General features: G+C 36.4%; 1 protein-coding gene across 15 annotated transcripts in view; it reads left to right on the top strand.

The window, feature by feature from the left end:
• kiaa1217 (KIAA1217 ortholog) overlaps positions 1 to 13,797 on the top strand; it is a 124,072-nt gene that overhangs the window by 74,512 nt on the left and 35,763 nt on the right. For 2 of the 15 annotated variants that reach the window (XM_079602110.1, XM_079602098.1), the window contains exon 1: positions 2,703 to 2,988. The exons of 11 other annotated variants lie outside the window; for them this stretch is intronic. The gene's annotated coding sequence lies outside the window, so the exon portion shown is untranslated. Of the gene's footprint in view, positions 1 to 2,702; positions 2,989 to 13,797 lie in introns of those variants that run through there. 2 more of the 15 variants (XM_079602097.1, XM_079602109.1) reach the window with 2 other exon arrangements.

The following is a 13,797-nucleotide window of genomic DNA, read 5'->3' on the forward strand; positions in this document are numbered from 1 at the left end:
TGGTTGTGTGTGAGAATCCCAGATTAGATCAGCGGTTTCTGAAATACTATGACCAGTTTGTCTGGGACCAACATCCATGTCACGGTCAAAGTCACTTACGGTAAATCACCTTTCTTCCTCATTCTGATGCTCAGTTTGTATCTCAGCAAATCGTCATTGACAACGTCTACATGCATAAATGCATTGAGTTGCTGCTATGTGATTGGCTGATGAGATATTTGTGTTAACAAATAGTTGAACAGGTGTACTTAATAAAATGGCCGGTGAGTCTGTGCTAACTGGACTTTTTTTTTTTTTTTTTGCAATCCGTGATGAAAGGTTTTTTTTTTTGTATCTGTGGTGATGTGTATCTGTATTCCCCGCCATTACTTTGTCCTGCTAATGTTCATAAATATGGTGTATGAGTGGACGAATAACATGACTGAAACCGATGAATAAAATATGAATAACTGTGAAAACAGTGCAAAATATCAAATGCTAAACAAATATGGCATGTTGCAATACCAGGAAAAGAAAGTAAAAATGATAATTCGCCAGTGACCAATGATTTAAGGCAACAACAGTTCCCTTTCGAAAGGGACCTCGTGCTGCGTCCCCCAGGGGGCGCTATGAGGCTTTCCCCAAAGTTCCCTATTCTCAGGGAACCAGGGTTACATGTGTAACCTGAGACATTTTATTACCTGCAGGTAGAAGCTGAGAGAAACACACCATAGTTATATATTTATCACTGAATGGTTGCAATGATTACATTGAACTATGCAAAATCATAGTAAAAGCCACTTATCTCATTGTTGTAACAGTGTCTTGTGTGTATGTGTTTTCTGTTGGACTACCATGGGTCAGAGGTTGTCCACAGGTTTTCTTTGTCCTGGATCTTTAGGTCTGAGTTGTGGCTGGTGACTAGTGGCTGTAAATGGTAAAGAAAAGAAGTAAAAACTAGAGAAACTTTTTATCTGGTCTACTTTCTCAAAAAAAAAGAGAAAAAAAAAGAAGCCCCCCAGGTTATAATAAACATATTGAGTGATGTTAGCAGTTTCTGCAGTGAATGACGCATATATGCAATATGAAATTATATTCAGTGTATAAATATGGCATTCAGGCATTTCTGTCCATACGCTGCACATTCTTCAGTTATGACCCCAGGGATCACCTCTCAGCCAACTCATAATATTAAATCCATTCATTTTATTTTCATATTAAAACACTGGATACTGCGAAATAGTTTTCTTTCTCACCACAACACCACAACCAACCAAACTCCGGTCCCAGAGTACTTAAAAAGGTTGTAAATATATTGACCTCTCATTCCGAACAGGTGGAGGTTTGTTTTATATTTCCTCCCCTTTGGCCAAAAGAACCCATTTTCAGTGTTTTGTGTCCAGCCGTGGTTGCCTGAGGTGAGAACTGAAGTCTGTGCCATATATCACACTGACACATTTTAGCTGTCAGGTCATGCCCTAAAATGTTCATTTTCTGTTCGGTTTCACATTCAACTCTTAATGTTTAAGAAAAGTGACAAAGAAAAGTTTAGCACTGACCAAATCTTAAAGTCTGTTTCTGGTTTAACATAACAAACGTTTATTTTATATAGCACAACCGTGATGATCTATACATACAATTTTTGGAAGTATCATTTTGCGATATGAAGATTGCTTTAAAACAAAATGCTTTCTGTAAAATGCTCTTTTCGCTCGTTTTGCCCATACTCATCCACTCAGTGGGTCTGTGGAATGTTATTTGGATTGCCCCAGGGGGTATTAAAGAGAAAAGGTGGGGGCAGGGGCCGAACGCCTTCCCACAGCGGGTGAGTGAGGGAGTGTTGCGTGTGTTTACTCTGATTGAAAACAAAAGGCTCCTCACCTGCTCTTAAAGACCTACACAGCAGAACAATGGAGGTGATTGACAGCTTCTCAAGTATGAGAGTGCTTGGCTGCAGAGTGTGAGTGTGTATGTGTGTGAGAGAGTTTGTAACCGTGTGGGCGGATATGCACAGAGAAAGACAGGGAGAGAGAAAGAGAGAGAGAGGAATTTTGATTGGTTTAGTGCCCAGTCACCCATACACTTGACCAACCGAATCTTATTTGTATAGTCAATCATTTGCTTTTACAATAAAGCAAACCTATTATTATAAAATAATTGCACAAACAGTATAAAAGCTTGCAACTAAGTCTTTGAACTGTTCAATGCTGCATTAATCAGGTCATGATGCATTGGCTGTGTGTCATATGAGCTGTTCTGAATGTTTCTGTGTCTTTATTTTGTTTGGCCGTTCTGTAGCTGACACATTCGCTGACCACTGAACACTATCAACACAACACAATGAGTTTAGCATTTAGTTTAGTTGTGTAAGACTTCACCTGTCCTTCACCTCACACTAAATCAAAAGTAGGAGAGCCCGGGGAGTGTTGCATCACATGTTGTTTACACATCTGTAGTACTTCAGTGTTTTTTTTTTGGTGTTTTTTCAGTGGTTTTTGTTTAAACCTTTAATATAATAATAGTAGTAGAAAGTTGAAAGTGTAAATTAATGTCAAGTTCAAAGAATTCTATTCACTGTTTTTTGTAATGTATTATGGTAATCAGATTTACTTGTTCAAAATAATTGTCCTATTTTTGTGATGATCCCAAAGGTATTTTGGGTGGAGAGTTATAGGGATTTGAAGTCACCATAGTAATGTGTGATGTAAGAACAGGCTTGGCTCAGTTTACAAGTAGGTGAGCGCGCATAGAGCTGCTGGAGGAAAGCGCGGAGAGGAGGGGCGCGCGACTCTCTCTCACACACACACACACACACACACACACACACACACCCACACAGACTCGCTCTCGGGCACTACATTGCGCGAAATTAACTTACTCCGGGAATAGAGACTAAAAGGACATGGCATAGCCTACTTGTTTTCAACCTTCCTCCAAATCATGGGAATATTGAGAATGAGTCGCAACTGAGGACGATTGTGTGAACTTGTCTGTATATCGTGGAATAAGGTATTGTTACAATTCCTCATACTTTTTTTTAAACTTGCCGTCTATTTTTATAAACTCAATGCATTCGCCAGCAAGCACGCTGATGCGCGCGCGATCGTCTTCTGTCTTGCCCGCAAACTTCTGAACGCGGCGCGTTCTGTAACTAGAGAAGCCTCGCGCATGTTTGCTTTTCTGTAAGTTACTGTTGCAGTAAGTAACCCGATATGCGATTCTTTCTGGAGTGTGACACGGCTATAAAGATGCAGACGAGAAGGATAACAATGGTAGGGATCTGCTGCTCCCAACCAGGTGTGCTTATGGGACGTTTGGAGTGGTTCGTGTGAGGCTTGTAACTTCTAGCCATCGTTTGGATGTTGTATGTCATTGGCTGTTCCATCTTGCCCGTTTTTAGATTTTAAACAGTGATAGACTTCTTGAGATATATGGCTGTGTGTTGTTTTTCCTGCTCTTGCGTGGGAAGATAGATATGAGGTGTTAAATCATGGCTTTTGGGTTTGTTGTTGGCGTGTGCTGTTTACAGTAGTTTACAGTAGTTTGTTTGGCAGATTCAATTGGCTGGGTCCCAGGTGCGAATAATGGGATGGGGGCGGGGCTTCTGAACGCAGAACGTTCTTATTTAGTTCCCAATGGGAAACTATGGTTAGGGTAACGTTCTGAAAAGCCAAACTTATAGAGATGGTTATGTGATGCAAACATCAAAATGTATTAAAGGTAGGGTAGGCAATTTCGGAGCGGCTAGAAATAGTAAGCTAGATGAAAGCATAAGATCCATTCAGAGCACTCCTCCAAAGCCACACCTCCTCCAAAAGACCTGAATGCACATAGCAGAATTTGCAAAGATATGGCGTTAAATTACCTCATGTCTCAAAGCACTAGGAAAGTATTAGAATAATAATGAACGTAAACAACTGCTGCAGACTCATTTCAGCGTTGGTAGTGTTGACATAGAAACTCATAAATCCGACTGTGAGGATGTGAACAGCTCCGGTAGAAGGTCACAGGTTGCCATCTCGTAATTACGGTTACGACACGGCATGAACGCAGCATAAGCTCGTTGTTTTGGTTCTAGAGGAACTGTAAAAGGCGGATGCTGTTTGTTTTTGACGCTCGTCGCTGTCTGTCTACAACTCTGCATAGCCTTACAGAACACATTGATGATGTGTGAGCGAGCAGGGTGCGCGGAGGTTTGGAAATAAACAAATGTTGACAGGCAGGTAGGACATCATATCATTGAGTTCGGACCGAATGCAATGATTGGACGAAAAAATTTTCCACAGAAGAAACATGTTTTAATATTTCTGATCACTTCTATCATTGATTGCTATCAGGATGTGAAGAGGATTTCAACCAGTATAACAAAAAGTGTTTATAAAACGAATTGCCTACCCTATCTTTAATTTACAAATCATGCATTATAGCAAGCTACGCAAGTGTTTTGAGATCATAACAGTTTTGTGGAAGGGACCGCTCAAATTAAGATCTGCCTCTTTGATAATAATTTGTCTGAATAAATGAATACACATTGTTGGTGTTTTACTGCCGCTGATGTTCATTTCAGCTGGAAACTACTGTGAATTTTATGCAAATTTTTTGACCTTTACAAAAATATAGATATGCACATTTTCCCAATGCACCCATGCTGGTTAAATTGGGTATTACAACATGAGGCAAATTTTTTAGGAAACCTGACAAAACATATGTATAGCCCTTTAGACCAACAATAGGGCTGTAAACAAGCTGTCATCATTTGCTTTCAAATTAAATGAGCCATGATAGAGTCTATTAAAAAGCCGCTTGGACCAGTTTGTAAAACTTAACTTAGACTTCTTCCTATTGCAGATTTTGACAGCTAATGCAATGCCTCAATTGCTCACACAGGGATGTGCTGGGTGTAAACTAGGCTTGTAGACATTAGGCTAATTAGAAGTGTAAAATTAATTTTTACATTTAGAAAGAAGAATGTTCTACTGATTAGTGGTTGAATGAGACACTGTTGTTTACGTTTGAATCACTAACTAACACTCACTAATTATACCGCATAATCACTTTCACCAATTATACTGTATTATTGAGTTGTTGGGTGTCAGAAGCATGAGAGAAGCACAACATTAGCACAGTTTTCTTGTTGATGGTGAATGCATTCCTGATCTGAGGCCAGCTTCTTCAGCGCAGTTTTACATAGTGCAATAACCCCGACTGGTCACAGATCAACCGCTTGGCACCTTCCCAGTTCTCCATCATTGCCGTTGTCTGCCGAGTGCAGACATGAGTGAATTGATATATTAAAATGTTCGGTTGGGGGTCATTCCGGGGTCATGAGCTCCACTGGAGACGCTGTCAGTTCAAATCGTGAGTGCAGTTTCAGTTTTACATGTTTGGCTGCTTCATTCCCATGAATGGTCCAATTTCACAGGGCCATGCAAATACTATGGCAGCTGCTCTGATGGGGATTTGATGCTCATTTAAGCATGATGTGCAGAGGAGCCAGCCTGCTATCCACTGTTATGAGAGGTACTTCCATTATGTGGAAAGGACTGTACTTTTGTAGAACAATAACAAGAACAATGGGGCGTCTTCTTGATTTTTTTTTTATGATGGAACTTTGCACATAACATTTGAGAGTAAGTAAACCACTGTTGTATTAACGACATCCGTTTAAAAAAAAAGAAAAACCTTTGTATCTTTGACCCTATTTGACTTAATTTTAAAATCTCTGGTGACTCAATCACAAGTGTTGATGACGTCAGGCAAATCAGAGCTGTTCAGTAAAGTTAAGGACTTTTTTTAATTTTCTGATTGGACGATTAAAGTCGGGAACCAATATTTTTGTGCAGTGGGTGCTCAATTCACATTTGTTTGTCTATAAAATGTAGTATATGGAAATAGGTGGAATAATAGGTAAGATGTTTTGAAAGAAGTCTCTTATGCTCAAAGCGGCTGCATTTATTTAATCAAAATACAGTAAAATATTCTTGTAATTTAAAAAAACTGCTTTAATATATTTTGAAAGTTATTTATTCGTGTGACGGTATTCAGCATCATTACTCCGGGCTTCAGTGTCACATGATCCATCAGAAATCATTAATATGCTGATTTGGTGCGCAAGAATGTTGAAAATAGTTGTGCTGCTTTTTTGTGTGGATAGTGTGATCTTTTTTTAGGGGGGGGGGGGGGGGGGGTTGATAAATAGAAGTTCGTATCAATAGAAGTTCAACAGAATTTATTTACTACTCTGACTTTTGATCAATTTAATGTGTCCTTGCTGAATAAAGATATATATTTTTCTCTTTCTCTCTCACATGATATCTCAGTTTATATATAAGTGAAAAATCTTCAATTTCATCTCATTTTCTGAGAATGTGTAATGGTAACCCCACAGAGAAGGTGTGAGTGGTTCTAAGTTTTCTAAGTGTTTTGAAAAGTATTTTTACCGCATAATACTTCAGTGTAGTGACTCATTCTGTTACTATTTGTCTTTTATTCTGCTCTCTGTTGTTCTTCTCTCTTTTTCTCTCTCCCTTGTCATCTGAAATATTTAATTTTCTCTTTCGTCCTGTGTGTTTTTGAGTCATTGTGTGTGTGTTTCTGTGTGTTTTTCATATGTGAGTGTGTGGCAGTAGCCAGTATCCTGTAATGAGAAGGGTGAGTAAGTGACTGTCCTCTCTGAGGTTGAGGTTGACCAGACCAGACCGTTTCTTTAAGGATCAGTACCAGACTAAAGACCAAGATGAGTTTGCTGAGAGGAGCCAGTTAGTTTAATGTTTGATTTTGGGACCAGTGAGATTTTCTTAGAACTAAATTCAGCAAGGATGCATTAAATTGACCAGTGACAGTAAAGGCATTTATAAAGTTGCAATAGATTTCTATTTCAAATAAATGCTGCTCTTTTGAACTTTCTTGAAAAAAGTATCAGTTTACACAAATCAGAATGATTTCTGAAGGATCATGTGACACTGAAGACTGGAGTTATGGCTGCTGAAAATTAAACTTTGCCATCAAAGGAATAAATGACATTTTCAAAATATAATCAAATAAAAAAACAGTTACTTACAGTTTCACAATATAACTGTTTTACTGTATTGATCAAATAAATAATGATTTTGGTGCATAAGAGACTTCTTTCAGAAACATTAGAAAATCTTGACCCCAAACTTTTTTTTATGGTATAGTGTATTAAAGGGTCATGTTTCTAAAATGCCACAGTATAACCTTTTTAACTATAATTTCTCACAGTTATGCTACAACACACATACACACACTCAAGGTTAATAATGTGTCAGCACATTCCTTCCTTTTCCATTTAGACTCATTCTCTCCTTTTTCTGATACAGTTCAAACCACCAAGGTTAGCAGAAATAGTGGGAAAACCGCCCATTTTCCAGTCAGACCATGAAATTGCTGATGACTACATTATACTTCTTGAATGAAGCTGACACAGACAGTGGCAGTATTAATAAAATAGCTATAATTATATTTCTATCATTGTGTGTCGATGGGCCTGTTTACACCTGGTCACTTCATGCATTTTCTCTAATCGGATAGCTATCCGGTTGTGAAAAGACCAGGTGTAAATGCCCTCCAAAACGCTTTCGAGACGGATTTAAATCTGATCACTTTGACCACTTCAGGAGGTTGATAAGGATGCATTCCAAACAAAACTGGACAAGTGTAAATGAATCTGTTTGTTGAAACCACCATTTCACACTATATTAAAAAAAATTAATGTGAGGGCGTGTTATAGGCTATATTACATGTTATAGCCAGATAGGGATGTAATATCTAGACAGTTCAAGGTTATGCGGGTTAAGATGCAACCAGTTAGTTACTATATTAAAGTCCTTATATCTAGGCCCAGAGTGGAAGTTTTTTTGTTTTGTTTGTTTTTTTAAAGCATTTTCTGCACACAATCTCTAAAGTAAAATGTAGAGTACGGCAGTCTTATTGGCAGCTGATGCATTACATATTTTTCATAGTTTAAAGCATCTATCTTGGTTCAATGCATCTAACTGATCATCCTTACAGTGTAATTACACAAATAAGTACTGAGGTTAGTCCTTGTTACATATCTTACATTTACCATAGTAATAACAGTAAGGTATGCCTAATTACATGTAACTAACCCTCAAGCAAACCCTAATCCTACCCTAACCATATTAATCAATATTATTCAGTACTTAAATATATAATTACACTGTAACAATGACACCTTAAAATAAAGTGAACCCGTACTGAGTAATATTAATTAACTACATGTACTTAAAGGGTTAAGATTACTTGAGGAGCAAACTGAATATAATATTTAAACTATATTCAGTTGTAAACTATGTAAGTTGTTCCAAGTTATTGATGTTTGTTTATACTTAAAACAAGAAAAGACAATTTGTCAGTGAGGTAAGAAAAAACACATTCTAAATATGTACTCTAATAAAAAATGTATCTTAATATCTTCTCTAGTAAATGTATATTATTTAGATATTATTACCCAAAAAATATGACAAAAAATACAGATTATTACTTTGTGTGTGTGTGTACTACATATAAATCAGCTGTAGTTTATATTCTTGTTCTTAAAAGGATAAATCATAAATTTGAACAACTTTTTGCACCAGACACACCGACACCACAGCTAGAAATTCCTCTGTATTATATGAAAGATGAACCTGCAGAGTCAGCAAACATGCCCAAACCCATCTGTGTGTGTGTGATATTTTCCTGCCAAGGTGTCAGTGCTGATGTGATGAATCGCTCAGATGTTTATCAACACACACACACACACGCACACACACACCTCCTTGCTGAACATCTGCGTACCACCTTTGCGTGCGGACGAGACCTCGAGCACCGGCGTGGTGAAAGCCTGTCACAAGACTTTGCGAGCGGAAAAAACAGAGAGCCACCATCTGGTTCTGTTTGGCCCAGACAAACTATAACCCCACCCTCATATGTTCCTGCGCTGCCCTATCCCCGCAGAAAAGAGAAAGAGAGAGAGAAGAACCGGCATTAAAGGAAAAGAGGGAAATGGCCTTTATATCTATCACCAGACCGAAACAAGAACAGCTGGACAATTTTTCCGGATGCTCTTGATTCAACAGGATTTAGATACAGTATCTGCAGGCCTGGTGTGTGTGCAGGCGACAGAGAGCAAACTGTAGGCCTGTTATTACATTACTGATATGTGTCTGGTTTAGGAAAGAAAATATTTGGATTGTTAAGGTGGTTTGAGTCGCTGGTGGCTGATTTCGGTCTGATTGCTTTCCATACACTTGGTCTTTTCATGATGGGATAGCTGCATAAATGTGAAATTTTAGAACAAATATCCTATGTTTGACTGGAGGTCATTCATTTTTAGGGGCAGTTGGTGTTTGAGGTGAGAATAAAGTTTAATTTTATGCAGATGTCATGACGCAGTAACTACCAATGGGAGTGCAGCAGATCGAGAGTGGAACTGGAGAGATCCGCCTTCTGATACTAGTTGTGTAGCAACTAGTGGGACCTCTAGTGATTTATTCACTGTTAGTGTGAACACATCTATAGTTATAAACACATCATGCTTGGATATTTCAGGGGCCATGCCAGCGCTGAGGTCAGTTCAACGTGTTCTTTCTAGTAGACTAAACCAGCACTGGGAATCTAATGCGTTTAAGTGTGTATACTACATGAATGTGTGTGTCTCCAATATAAGAAAAAAGAGCTCTTTGTTTTTTCTCCCCCAGCCCCAGGACATCTCAAACATGAGTTCATGAATACTTTTATGGTCTTCTTGTTTCTTATATCATTCAAATGTTTGGGGTCAGTAAGTGTTTTTTTTTTTTTAAGAAATAAATATACTTTTATTCAGCAAGGATACATTCAATTGTGGAAGCTTGTTTCCGCCACAGAATAAAACATTTTAAAAGATAATTGCGACTTTTTATCTCACAATTGCGAGTTGTGACTTTATTTCTCAGATTTGCATGATATAAAGTCGCAAGGAAAAGTCGAATTTTTTCCTCAGAATTGCGAGTTTATAATCTCACAATTCTGACTTTATAATTCGCAATTGCGACTTCATATCACACAATTCTGACTTTATATCACGCAATTCGGAGATAAAAAGTCAGAATTGCTAGATGTAAACTCGTAATTGTGAGAAAAAAAGTCAGAACTGTGAGATAAAAAGTCACAAATTACCGTTTTAATTTTTTATTCTGTGGCGGAAACAAGCTTCAATATTAAATGGATCAAAAGTGATAGTAAAAACATTTCTAATGTTCTTGTTTTGAACTTCATGGTTGAACTTCACGGTATCACTGTTTCCACAAAATTATTAAGCAGCACAACTGTTTTCAATATGATGAATCAGCATATTAGAATGATTTCTGAAGGACCATGTGGAGTAATGATGCTGAAAATACAGCTTTGCCATCACAGGAATAAATTAAAATGTAATGATATTTTAAAATATATGAAACAATTATTTTATTTATTAAATTGTAATAGTTGTTTATAATAATATTATTATTATTCAATTAACTGTGTAGCTTTATTTTTTACAGCACAAATCTCCAGTCCACACTGGAGGCATTTTTTGAAACTAAACAGAAAATGGGCCATTCAGAAGCCGTCACAGTGTTAAAGACTCAGCCGTGAACGCATTAACATACGACTGCCCATATTTACATATAAACAACTTTTAAGTATCCAGCAACTTGCCATTGTAACTCATTTCACATGCGAAAGTGATTTGCATATAGAAGGAATTTAAGGTTATATTAGAACTTCTTAAAGGTACAGTAGCAAAAACAGTCTGGGTGGAAGTGGTCATGTAGAACTAAATTATGATTGATGTTGCTGTAAGGAATCTTTACTTACATTATAAGTGGACCTTGGGGAAAAATATACGCCCCTGGTTTTGTTTTTGAGTGTGTTATGTGTGGTGGCAGGAGATCATGGATTCCATTGCATTTTGTGTATATGGTTTGTCCATAATGAGTATAGCTGATGTTACATTACTCTTTCAGCGGGGGGAATCCCAGCATAACTGAGGTATCATGTTCAGAAAAAATGGTAAAACAACTGGCAGAGCCAGAACAATTTAGCTTTAAAACTATCCCTGTATAGCCCTTCACATCTGTTACTAAAAACATGGCCTCATTAACATTGGTCTGAAAAAATCTTAGACTCATTGTGTTATCTGGTGCGGTTATCACTTTTTATTGCCTTTCTTTTCTTGTCTCTCATGACAAGTCTTATTGGCTTGACTATAAAGGCTTTGCAATATTGCAAATGCAAAATCCATGGTACAGATAAACTACTCCTTATCTCCGTTTGTATCTTTATCATTCCCGCCAACACACACAAACCTGCTTTTTATTCTTACAGCTGCAGATATGAATGTTACACAATTTCCACATTGATAACCATGAAGTTAATTAAAGATAAGTGAGTTATCATAACTACATCATTCACATGTCCTCTTTATAGATTCTGAAACATTTTTGACCAAACCACTTCCGGATTGGTAGTTTATACAGTGTTGTGTTTGTTACGGTATCTTACTGTATTCAAGAGAGCAGGCACTCGTATGTGACATCTGCCGGGTAGAATACACAGTATATAATAATTACAGACCTTCTAACATACATGCGTTAGCTGTGCGGTGCAATGTAAGTGATAGTATGTGTATTTTGTATGTTTGGGTGGGATTTCACATGTTTAGTTCAGTTTCCTGCTTTTCAGTTAGTTACTATGGTTTCTCATTGTTTGATTATCATTTGCACCTGTTGTTCATTTCGTTTGGTCTGTGTATTTGAGCTCTGTGTTTCTCTCAGTTCAGGTCAGTTCGGGTTGTGTTTTACGTCATGTTTAAAGTGGTTGTTCTGTTTCATTGTTCTGAGTATTTTGAGTTCAGTTTAATAAATCTCGGTACTGCTGCGAATAGATCCTTTTCTCATTGGAACCGTTTGCGGTTTGACACACAGCTGCTATTAAGGCCATATGTTGTTGTGGGCAATATTATCTCTAAAAACATGCACAGATACATATTCTAAAATCAATTGGCATCATCCCATCCCCCCTGCCATACTCTTTTAAACATATGATTATTTTTCATACTGTTTTATGTAGCCTTTTTAAAGTAATATGATTATATTATCATGATTTTTTTCATACTATTTTATTGTACTATTTTTAAGATTTATTATTTTTCCATCAAACCATTTTATTGTACTATTTCTAACATAATATGAACATTTTATAAATGTTTTATTATAATATTATTAGTGTGATTATTTTATTATTTTTAACAGTATGATTATTCAGTCGTTATATTATTGTACAACTTTTAACTAGGGCTGCATAACAATTAATCGCAACTAATCGTTTGCAGAATAAAAGTTTTTATTTACATCATATATGTGTGTGTACTGTGTAAAATAATTATGTATTTATAAATACTCACATGCATGTATATATTTACAAAATATTTACATGTTTATATACATTTTTATATTTAAATATCATTTATATTATATATAATTATAAATGCTTCATATATAAATAGATTTTTTTCTTAAAATTATACACGCATGTTTGTGTATTTATATATACATAATTATTATACACACATATGTGATGTAAACAAAAACTTTTATTCTGCAAACGATTAGTTGCGATTAATCATTATGCAGCCCTACTTTTAACACACTATAATTATTTTATCCTACTATTTAAAAGAGTATGATTATTTAGTCGTATTATTGTACCATTCCAACATAATGATTAATTTGTCGTACTATTTTATTGTACTTTTTTTTTTTACTATACTATGATTATTTTCTCATACTATTTTATTGTACTATTTTTAACATAATTAGATTTTTATTGTGGTATTTAAACATACTATACTAATACTAAAATGAATATTATCGTCCAGAATTTTAAGCTACATTACACAGTGTTTACTTTGTATTTGGAATTTCGTATGCTTTTTGAACTCATGATGAACTTTTAAGCTAATTATAGAAGAAGTCTGAGAATGGGAGCTAACCTGCGGTGACTCACACACGCACAAACACACCCTTGAGCTTGTATTGTCATCAGTTTGTTGACAGCTCCTGTCCTGTGCGTGCCCACTAAATACCATCGTGTTGGTGGTTGTAGATCTAATTTCCCACCTCATGCCCTCAAAAGAACCCCAGGACTCTTTGCTGTGGTCTGGAAAGTTCTGATCTGATCCTGTTTCATATGTTTAAGTTCAAACTCTCACTTTTCCTATCAAAGAGATGAATAAACATCTGAATTACAAGAAACCGCAGGTGTGGGTGTTTCAGTGTCAAGAGATCTGCTCGTTCATACATTCAATGACTTTTAATGATGCATCAGGTCATTTAAATATCAAAAGCACTTTGTAGCCTATCAGATGTCATGAGTCATGACTCATAAAATGTATTTGACTGAAAGTGATTCCTGTTACCTAACTTTAAATGAACAGTCACTCAAAAATTAACATTCTGTCATTCTTTTTGAATGTATTTTAAACAAATGTGGCATGTTTATGCTGACATGTGAATTGCATTTGAGAATATACATTTCCTTCTATTTAAAATGCACTTGAAATGCTCCTTTTAAAAATCTGTTGATAAATTAAATATAATGAAATATTTTGTAGTGGTTAATTAAAGAATTAAAGTTGTCTAATGGTGTGTTCTCAGTTTGTCAGTAAGTGATCCCTCTCAGTCAGGACCTTTTTTTATCGACTTGCATAATGGCCCATACATGCTTGGCAGGAGTCTGAACTGTCACACACTTCTCTATACCTGTAGAATGAAG

Source organism: Phoxinus phoxinus, assembly GCF_949152265.1.
Source record: "Phoxinus phoxinus genome assembly, chromosome: 24".
NCBI lineage: Eukaryota > Metazoa > Chordata > Actinopteri > Cypriniformes > Leuciscidae > Phoxinus > Phoxinus phoxinus.